Here is an 11,402-nt window from a genome sequence, read left to right as displayed (position 1 = left end):
ATCTAAAAACTTCAGCATTCATCATATGCTGCATTTACTGCAGCCTCATTAAAGTCTTGGGAATCATAATCTCTGACAATCAAGATTGTATCATTTTTATAATATTTTTAGAATTTTTCAAATGGTACTTACTACATGCAAGTGTTCATGAACCATTAGAGAAAGCCATTATCTTACATGCTTACACCATAATTTGACATTTTTAAAGTTATTATTCAACCCCAAATATCTTGACAACATAACTAGCTTTATTTTGTTTATTTAGTAAGTTCCTGTTGTAAAAAAAACTTCCTTTTATGTCTCTTAAGTTACAAGCCTCCCAGCTAGCAAACAATCCAAACCTTAAGAAATAATGATGCAGAAAAAAAAAAAGAATTTGCATCAAATCATCCAAAACCTTGATCATTGGATTGATGTACAAGAGCAAATAACACTTGACCTTCTTCCAATTTCTTTTCATCATGACAAGGGCTTAGTAATTCTCTGCTAAAGTGTGCTGAGCCAATTTGGCAAATATTATCTTTGATGATTGATGTCTCCATATGGTTTATTGTGTAATAAAAAGTTTCTTTCAAGCTAAAAGCAAGATCCTCTTGTTTGTAAAAACAAGAACACAGAAAACAACTTTAAATCTCAAACAAGCTATTCCAGGATTTAATAGTCTTTGATTTGGTGAATTAGTCAGGTTCCAAATCTTGATTACCTATGGATTTTCCAAATTATTTTAATACATCTCAAATTCCATCCTTTGAACTGAGAAGGACAAGATGTTTTCATCTGCCTTCAGCCTTCCCTAATGCTTTTGTTCATTGAGAATATTACTCTCTGTACTTTTCTCAGCAACATTCAGACATTTATTCATTCATGCAACAATATTTTAACCTTCTAAAATGTGCCAGGTGTTATTTTTTATGTGTAGATACAGCAGTGTACAAAATAGGCAGTATCCTACTCACTTAAAACTTGCTTGCTTGCATGTTGAAGGGTGTACTGGGGGAGGGGAGACAGTTAATAAATTAACCATAATTTCAGAAAAGAATGAGATCAGGAAAAATAGAAAAAGAGAGAGACAGAATAAGGAATAATTACATATCTCAACAACAACATAGAGAAACCACTTCAGGGGCTAATAACATGCATTAAATATAAATTATAGATTAGATTATGATTATGATTGGTAAGAAGATTGCTTTATTTGAAATATAGTTTGAGCAACATGAATGCAGATAAGAGGAGGAGGGGTGGCCTGCCTGAAGCAACATCCTCTCTAATGGAGCAGAAGCAACAATAAAAATACTCTCCTGTCCATGTGCCCCACAGGCCAGTTATCAGGAAAGGCAGAACAAGGGCAGATCAAGAACACAGGGCTCCTTCTGAAGAGGATCTGCCCTGGGTGCCTGCCCCTTGTTGCTGCATTTCCTGCTCTTCCAGGTTCCAAACAGAGGAGTGATGCAGAAGTTTCTCCCACCCTCACAGACAGGGTGAGCCAGTGTGACAATGAAGTCTCCAGGACTATATGGGGACAGGGGTGGGTGGGGGGGGAGAATCAGAGAAGAGGGAAAGAAAGGGCGTGGTGACCATGGGCCCTCGTCAGGCCAGGCTGGGCGAAGCTCTAAGAGGGACTGTGTCAGCAACCCTCATCCTCCTTCTCAGGATGGCAGGAAGAACTGCCTCTGCAAGCCAAGGACGCTTAGAGAATCCTTGCAGAAGGCAGAAGGGGAGCCTCCCAGAACAGCTGCGCAGCAGGGGTTTCAAGGTGAGTTGACAGCATTGGATGTGAGTCACTTAAGCAACCTGGGGTTGAGAAGAACATAGACAAAATCATATATATGGCATACTTCCTGGTACATGGGAATGATTATAGATAAATGATAGATAGATAATATCTATATCTATATCTATATCTATATCTATATCTATATCTATATCTATATCTATCACCTATCTATATCATCTATCTATATCATCTATCTATAGGGTGGGCAAAAGTAGTTTACAGTGATGAGTATGTGAGTTTATTCTTGTGTTATTATTTATTACATAGTGGCCCAAAATTTGTGCACATGGGGGGTGTCCCTCAGCCCAGCCTGCACCCTCTCCAATCTGGGACCCCTCAGAGGATGTCCAACTGCCGGTTTAGGGCCTAAACCAGCAGTAGGACATCCCTCTCGCAATCTGGGACCGCTGGCTCCTAACCACTCACCTCCCTGCCTGCCTGATCACCCCTAACCACTCTGCTTGCTGGCCTGTTCTCCCCCAATTGCCCCCCCTTGCTGGCCTGCTTATTCCCAACTGCGCCCCCCCACCGGCCTGCTTGCCCCAACTGCCCCTCCCCTCCTGGCCTGATCACCCCTAACTACCTCTGCCTTGGCCTCGCCCCCATGGCTTTGTCCAGAAGGACGTCCGGAAGGTCTCCCGGTCTGATTAGCATATTACCCTTTTATTAGTATAGAAGATAAAGGCCTGGTAAACAAGTGGGGGTCTGCTGGTCTGCCCTAAAGGGGGTCCCAGATCAGGGTGTGGGTCCCCTTGGGGGGTGGGGCCTGTCTGGGTAAGGGGCCTGGGGCAGTTTTCAGGCTGGCCATGCCCCCATCAGTATGGGGGTCCCCACTGGGGGGTGTGGCCAGCCTGGGTGAGGGGCTGAGGGCCATTTGCAGGCTGGCCACGCCCCCATCAGGGTGAGGGTCCCTGCTGGGGTGGGGACTGGCCTAAGCAAGGGGCTGAGAGCCATTTGGGGGCAGTTTGCAGGTCAGCTAAGCCTCTGGCTTTGTCTGGAAGGTCTCCCAGTCTAATTAGCATATTACTCTTTTATTAATATAGATTATTATATTATTTTCCATACAAACAACTGTAAACCTACTTTTGCCCCATCTTGTACATATATATGTAATGCCATATTCTGAGAATAATAGAGAACAAGATATAAGGTCATTCTTCAAACAGTTTACAAGAAAAGGGGCACAATAAGGTCCCCTATGATATTGCAAATAAAGCTATAACATGATCTACTCTTGGGCCCAGATATTCAAGCTGGCAAGGTGGGCTGCCTTGCCCAGTCTCTTATGAACCTCACTACAATGCCACCTGGCATTGCAGCTTGTAAATGTATTGGCTCTTACTTATGGTATTGTGGCTAGTTTTGTCACCCTTAACTTTCCAGTTACCAGTCATCAAAATTCTCTGAACCCCTCTATTGGCCCATGTCTCATATATATATTGCAACTTTGAGAGAAAAAAAAGTTTCATATTAACACTGGACAACTCTGCCAAACATGACCACGCAATTGCCCTTAGAAAGAATGCTCATTAAATGATACAATGCCTTTAAAGTAGACCTGGGTTTAAATCTATGCTTCAAATCCTATTTACTATGTGGCACAGGGAAGTCTCTGTGTCTTTGTGAGATCTGAGTTTTCTTAACCAATAAAATGCGTGAACTCATAATGATTACTAAGAGGGCTTCTGTGAGGCACAAGTAATGCAAATGAAAATTGCCCTCTACTGTTAATCATGCAAAGAGAATAGATTGTATATTTGTGGTTGAAAATATTTCTGTAGTAACTACAACCCACTTAATAGAAGTGGAACTCTGCTTCAATTCATTAAAACACTGTTGCTAACTCACTTCAATGCTACTGCAGTATTAAAGTCATGCTTATCAGGCTTGGAGATGAGTAATGGGCCCAATAGTATGTTAACTAACAAACAATTATTAGACATTTACTATATGCTCAACACACTGCATGTTCCCATCCAAAATAAAAATAAAAACACTGTTCTGAACACTGGCACCTTTTCAAAGAAGGTAGACCAAGCAGATGTCATGTGTGCTACCTAATTGGTTCAGAAGATGGATTCTAACCTGGCCAGGGGTCTAATATTTCTCTTTTCTCAGTTTTTATTTCCATTTTAATTTCTAAAGCCCAGGCTCAGAACAAAATGTCTTATGTTCACCAAGCATCAGTTGCATGCCAGGAAAACTTGCTTTCCTTAAAGTTGTATGTATATCCTTATAATGTCCCTCTGGGTTGCTTATTCTCAGCAAGTTGGCTCATAGGATCTGAGCCAACGCCTATGCCTCAGTTGCTTATTCATAAGTAGGAATAATAATGATACCTATTTACCTCATAGAGTCAGTACAAAAATTAAATGTAACACCCAGGTAAAGTGATTAGCTTAGTAGTATCTTGTATTCTAGTTATTAGGATGAAAATGGTTGTCTCCCTGCTACAAATGGGGGCCAACGTTAAAAAGAAACAATTTGCACTACCTGTTAAAGAACATCACCTTGAACCTTGAACTGAGTTCTTTGGATTCCCTGCTCTCTCCAGTCATGACAATATCTTGGGATACCACCATTTAACTCCTGAAATTCCTGGTTCTCAGAGTTGGCACCAAAATTGATTTTTTCTTTTCCATTTCCCAGAATTCTGCCAGCAACCTGGCTAACAACTCCATCATTTGTATCAGTAAAAGTTTCCTGTTAATTTCTTTCAAACCTGTTCTTAAGGGTTTAAAAGGGGACACATGTTTCTGAATCCATTGGCAGATGATGCAGCACTCACTCATGCTTTAATTAAATCCATCCATCTTATCTTAATTAATTTAATTATAATTTGGGTTATAATTAGAAATTTAAATTGCTATACATTTGTGTTGAAAGAATACAGGTAGGTCAAGGAATCTCAGGTATTTTTTAATCATCTCAAATCATTCTGTGGTCAAATAGATCAAAAAGCTTGTTAAGAAAGATAATGAGCTTTGAGATGCCAATTAGACATCCAAGTGGATGTATTGAGTAGTCACTAAATTTATAAAACCAAAATTATGAAAAAAATGTCATAATGTCTTGGTTGGAGACATAAGTTTGCAAATCATTATCTTAAAGCTGATGTTTAAATGAAAGGCATGAGAGTGGATGACTCGGCTAATGACTGTGTGTCGACTGAGAAAAAAAAAAAAGAGGTTCACAGGACACTGCATCCACACTTCGAAGCATATTAATGTTTAAGTTTAAGATCACAAGAAACCAGATAGGAAGACTGAAAAGAAACAACCAATTAACTAAGAGAAAAGATAGGAGGATTTCAAAGCCATAGGAAAAATATGTTTCTAGAAGGAAAAAGCAGTTGATTATGTCAATTGAAGCACATACAGAAGATATTGTTGTTGACTTTGACAAACAGAACACCCTTTTCAATTCATTTATTGCTCACATATATTTTTTTCTTCCTCATTAACATTTGCAAGCATACTAAATTGGACATAGTGATATGTCTTTGTGGGGGTATTCATTGCTAATTTTCCATTATGAAATATCAGTATTTTAAATATTTAAAATAGGATTTCTACATCTTGTAACTATTTATTTTAGATTTTTTTTTTTGTTAACAGCAAAGTTAACCATTTTGTTCTTCCTCAGCATTCTCTAGGAATGAAATAGAGCTCTGTCCTGAAACAGTGTCGCAGAGAGCATTGTGTTCTTAAAGACGGGTGTACAGAATTTGTAGCTGGTTCTCTCCCAGAGGAGAGATTTGATTTCTCTATTGTCCTCCTGATTACACAATGCATAATTCCTCCCTCTCTTCCTTTCAGCATTATTGGGCATACAGTTTAGACAGAAAATCTACATAGGAAGAAAGGTTGCAGAGCAATGTTGTTGTCTTCTCTGCCTCACTACTAAACATTAGCAGGGTTCGAATATTGAGTAAATTGGTGAAATTACCCATTTGCGACACCACATAGATTCCTCAAATTTTGACCTGATATTATGCATGTTACAATCTAGAAATGACACAAGGGAAATATAAATGGTAGTGAGAAAGATTCAGGTTTGTAATTGCCAAGCATGTGGCTAAATATCATATAGTTAGGGTAGTGAAAAACTGTAACTAAGAATAGAAAAGGCTTGGTGTATAGTTTTGTTTTGTTGTTTTTTTTTCTTTATTGATTAAGGCATTACATATGTGTCCTTATTCCCCCATTGCCCTCCCACCCCCACATTCATGCCCTCACCCCCCTGGTGTCTGTGTCCATTGATTAGGCTTATATGCATGCATATAAGTCCTTTGGTTGATCTCTCCCCCTTACCCCCACCCTCCCCTATCTTCACTCTGAGGTTTGACAGTCTGATTGATGCTTCTCTGTCTCTAGATCTGTTTCTGTTCATCAGTTTATGTTGTTCATTATATTCCAAAAATGAGTGAGATCATGTGATATTTATCTTTCTCTGATTGGCTTATTTCACTTAGCATAATGCTCTCCAGTTCCATCCATGCTGTTGCAAATGGTAAGAATTCCTTCTTTTTTACCGTAGCATAGTATTCCATTGTGTAGATATACCACTGTTTTTTAATCCACTCATCTGTTGATGGGCACTTAGGCTGTTTCCAAATCTTAGCTATGGTGAATTGTGCTGCTATGAACATAGGGGTGCATATATCCTTTCTGAATGGTGTTTCTAGTTTCTTGGGATATATTCCTAGAAGTGGGATCACTGGGTCAAATGCGAGTTCCATTTTTAGTTTTTTGAGGAAACTCCATACTGTTCTCCACAGTGGCTGTACCAGTCTGCATTCCCACCAGCAGTGCACGAGGGTTCCTTTTTCTCTGCATCCTCACCAGCACTTGTTTGTTGATTTGTTGAAGATAGTCATTCTACAGGTATGAGATGGTACCACATTGTCATTTTGATTTGCATCTCTTGGATGATTAGTGACTTTGAGCATGTTTTCATATGTCTCTTGGCCTTTCTTATGTCCTCTTTTGAAAAGTATCTATTTAGGTCCTTTGCCCCAATAAAAAAATGGGCAACGGACCTAAATAGATACTTTTTGGTGTATACTTTTGACAATGAATATGGCTTTACTTCTTGTGCTGAATTATCCTATCTAATAAAGAGGGAATGTGCAAATTGACTGTCACGCCACAACAAAAGATGGCGGTGCCCATAGGCACAATATGGCAGCACTCAGTTCCCTCAGCCCTGCCGGAGTCCCCCAGTCCTTTCATCCACACCGGGGGCAGGGGGGAGGTAAAGGGTGGGGGATGGCAGGCATGGGGTGCAGCTGGACCTGCCCTCCAGGGCTGACCTGAGGCACAGTCAAGCCTCAGATGTCAGCTACCCAGCTGCCCAGGGCCACCTGAGGCTCAGGTAACCAGGGCAGGCCGAGGCTCGTGCTCCCGGCAGTGGCAGCAGCAGAGGTGTGATGGGGGCATCATCTTCCCCTGATCACCGGGTCACCTCCAGCCCCTGAGGGCTCCCACACTGTGAGAGGGGGCAGGCCAGGCTGAGGGACCCCCCTCCAGTGCATGAATTTTCATGCACTGGGCCTTAAGTTCACTATAAAAATCGTGAGATTCAGATTCTAACCAAGTAGAGAATCTCAGTTCTAATATATGGAAAACAGTTATCTCACAAAAAAGTTATAAAGATTGAATTTCATACATAGAGAAGGTGCTAGCACAGTGACTATAACATACCAAAGTCAATGAATGTTAGTTTTGTTTCTCTTCCTCCTACCTTAGTCTCTTCCTCTTTTCCTTTTAATCCAACAAGTATTTGTGGTTTCAGGCCATGCTCACTCATCCATCAGTTCCTTTGTTTATTCATTTATTTCTTCCATTACACCCCTTACTCTTTCCTTTCTGCCTTCTTTCTCCTCTTCTCCTCTTCCCTTCTTCCCTTTCTCTTTCTCTCTCGCCCCCTTTTTTTCCCATCTCTCCCATCATCTGATTTTACTTTAAAGGTATTTCAAAATTACAAAATATCCATAATATCATAAATAAAAATGCATGGCACTTTAAATATTCAGATATCTTTGGGCACAGAGCATTGTTACTCTACAATAACATGGGAATAGAGGTGCAATCTGAAATAGAGTGAGAAACACTGAAGATTTCAAAGGATGCAGAAAATTACTCCCTGCAGATCTGATTGGAACTGGACATATGGTGAAGCATTCTCTAATAGAGGAGACCCTTATGAAGACAGTGAGATTTTTCAGAGCCCACATTCCCAAAACAGGATTGAGTTGATTGCTGTTACTGGGAGATCTAGCCTTTCCATGGATCTCCGGGCTCTCATACCCAACTGAGTTGCATACAGCCACTGAGATATCAGATAAAGACAGTGTATTTAACCCTTACCACTGAGTTCCCAGGACCTACAGAGATAAAATGGTTTAACCAATTACAATCCAACTTCCAGTAAAAACAGTCAGATAACCTTTCTTCAGCTTCTGTGAAAATATATTATAGGATACGTTTGCAAAAACATTGCTGGAATCAATTTTGTTAAGACTGAAATCATTTTGCTTATCTAAAAGCTAAGAAAGCTCATGCAATATTTTCTATTAAATACAAAGGTGTTTTTCCGTCTCCAAATTAGGTCCATATACACTGAAGAAACGGAGTAAGAAATATTGATGAATGAATCATTGTTAACTGAGAAGGTGGGGAGCTATTTAAATAGTGGTCTCTTGGTTTTTAGTTCTCAGTTAAACTCTGTTTTCATTTTTCATTCTAGTATATATTTGGAGTACATATGCAACATATCTCCATGTGGGCTTATAAAAATGATATTAATATAGTCAAGAAAAACAATAAATGCTCAGAATGCAATATATTCAGTTTTAGAAATGCAGATTTTCTCATTATTTTAACATGCATACATTTCATTGAGTTTTTTATTTGTGTAGAATTGAATCGCCTTTTCCTTCCTAATTTTATAGGGCCACTAGTCAAGGCACCCATAAAAATAGTATTTTATAAATACTCATGAAAATATATTGACTTTTGAAATAAATGACCTAGTTTTCATTATACTCCTACCTCTGTTTAAAGTTTTGGGTGACAAAGAATGTTGTGAGCATGTACTTATTTAACAAATAGTGGACCCATAAAAATGCTAGAAATTTTTAAAACATATATATATATACTGCATGTTTGTTTATACTACTTCTGGCCCTGACAACCTGGCTCTTTTATAAATAAGGTCATAATTTCAGTGACCATATTCAAAATATTCACTTTTAATTTGTCAAGAAAAGAATAAAAAAATTTTAAAAGAAAATCAGTTGCATTTTCACATAGAAAAGTAACTCCAATGAATAATTAACATTGGATCAAAATAGATAATAATTATTTGAAGTGATTTATGTTCATGATAAGAGGACTGCCATGAGGTTCTCCAATCATTCTTATTAACATCAGAGTTATTATTGTGTTTATAAGAATTCTGTTTATTCTGCACCTGCTCATTCTAAAACTTGGACTCAAAATTTTGCTGAAAGTCTCTGGTTTCCATCACTCTCTACCTTTTCAAAAAAAAATGTTCATTAGTAGACAAAATGATTACAAATATTAACATTTCCATACTAATAGTTTTTATCTCTAAAACATGTAATCTAAAATATGCTAAAAATTTCATTGAATATTGGAAAATTTTATTGAATATTAAGTGGTCAAAGCACTTAATAATAACAATAATGATAATAATAAAAATAATAAATTTCTAGCCACTAAGTTATAGCATTTGGCTTCAACTTCTTTTAGAAAAGGAAAATAATGGCCTTGCAGAGGCCACTGCCCCAGAGCCGCCTGTGCCCAGCCATGGTCAACCCCACCATGTTCTCCCTTAGTCCTCATCTTCTCCCAGCTGTTTACAGAAAAAGTTCCAAAATAACAGAAAACTGTCATGTTCTAAGCACTGGGGAGAAGAGATTTGGTTATAACGATTCCCACTTGCACAGAATTATTCCGCGATTTATGTGCAGGTGGTGACCTCACACGCCATAATGCACAGGAGGCAAGTCCATCTATGGGGAGAAATTTGAGAATAAGAACTTCATCCTGAAACATACAGGTCCTGGCATCTTGTCCATGGCAAATGCTGGACCCGACACAAACAGTTCCCAGTTTCTCATCTGCGCTGACAAGACTGAGTGGTTGGATGGCAAGCATGTGGTCTTCCGCCAGGTGAAAGACGGCATGGGTATTGTGACAGCCATGGAGCACTTGGGTCCAGGAATGGCAAAACCAGCAAGAAGATCACCATTGCTGACTGTGGACAACTCTAATAAATTGGACTGGTGTGTTATCTTAATCACGAGACCATTCTTTTGTAGCTCCTGAGAACAGCCCGTCACCCCCATCTGTTCTCAATGTTCTATGATCTCCCTGCAGTATCGTGGAGTCCATGTTTTCCTTACCCACTCCAAGTCTAGCTGGATTGCAGCATTGAGATTTTTATTATGAAATAAAAAGTAGACAAAAAGAAAAATTGGGAAATTACAACCATTATGATATTACATGGAAGTATAAAATATAAAGTGGATCTTTTTTAAAAAGTTATTTGATCCCAGCTGGTTATTTGTCCCTCAGTGGTTGAGTGTCAACCATGAATCAGGAGATCACAGTTCAATTCCCTGTCAGGGCACATGTCTGGTTTGCGGGCTGGATCCTCAGTTGAGGGCATGTGGCAGGCAGCAGTTCAGTGATTCTCATTGATGTTTCTATCTTTCTGTTCCTCTTCCTTCCTCTCTCTCTAAAACCAATAAAAACTATCTTTAAAAATATATTAAATCAAGTTATTTGAACAACTGAAAAGAAAAGACAATCTCTTTGAAAGAATATAAGCATTTAGAAATCACAAGATATAACATAAAATTACTATGGAGGGACGATATTTTTGAAATATTTAAGACTTGGTGTTAAATTTATGTAACTGCATAAAAACATAAACTGATTCTAAATGACTACCCTTTCAACTCAGTTTTTAAATCTGCATTTTTAATATACTGTTTTGACATTGAATATTTCAGCTAAATATTTTAACCTGCTTATCAGTTACACAATTTCTTCAAATGCTATTATTTGGGAATATATTTAGGTGCATTAAAAAAAAAAAAACACAAAAACAGGAAAGCAGAAAGATCTTGCCTTACTTATATCTTTATATTCTAATCTTGTTTTCATTACCAAATTTCATATGTTGAAAAGCACCTAGAGGAAGAGATTAACTGTTATTCCCACAAAAAGAAACAGCAATAACATGAAATTAGAGTGCATGTGATGTATCTCAACAGTTTGTGCCCTCTCCCTCCCTTTCTCCCTGCCTGCCTCCTTCCTTTTATTCTCTATGAACACACATTGCCAGGGGGATAATTGTTTATGGTCAACTAAACTGAAGAACCAGTAATGAGGAATATCAATCAGTAATCCTAAGATTAAAATTTCTGCCCAAGAAGCAGGAACTATCTCATGTAATAGATTTCTTGGCAATTTGTGAGTGCTATTAATATTTTTCTCATTGTCAATATAAACTACATCTAGAGTTAAGAAAAACATGAGCGAAGTCCTTTCCTCTAGCCTCACACCAAGTGTACAGCAGCCCTAAGAGA

The 11,402-nt window shown here is 38.6% G+C and overlaps 1 pseudogene across 1 annotated transcript; it reads left to right on the top strand.

Moving 5' to 3' along the window:
* Positions 1-1,579: 1,579 nt before the first annotated feature.
* LOC308256668 (peptidyl-prolyl cis-trans isomerase A-like) lies at positions 1,580-10,079 on the top strand (annotated as a pseudogene). Its single transcript has 3 exons — positions 1,580-1,756; positions 4,664-4,670; positions 9,777-10,079. The product of its transcript is annotated as a peptidyl-prolyl cis-trans isomerase A-like (transcript).
* Positions 10,080-11,402: the final 1,323 nt, after the last annotated feature.

The sequence above is a fragment of the Plecotus auritus genome (assembly GCF_963455305.1).
Source record: "Plecotus auritus genome assembly, chromosome: 8".
Lineage (NCBI taxonomy): Eukaryota > Metazoa > Chordata > Mammalia > Chiroptera > Vespertilionidae > Plecotus > Plecotus auritus.
The sequence above is the reverse complement of the archived record's forward strand: the minus strand, read 5'-3'. Positions and strand labels throughout refer to the sequence as shown.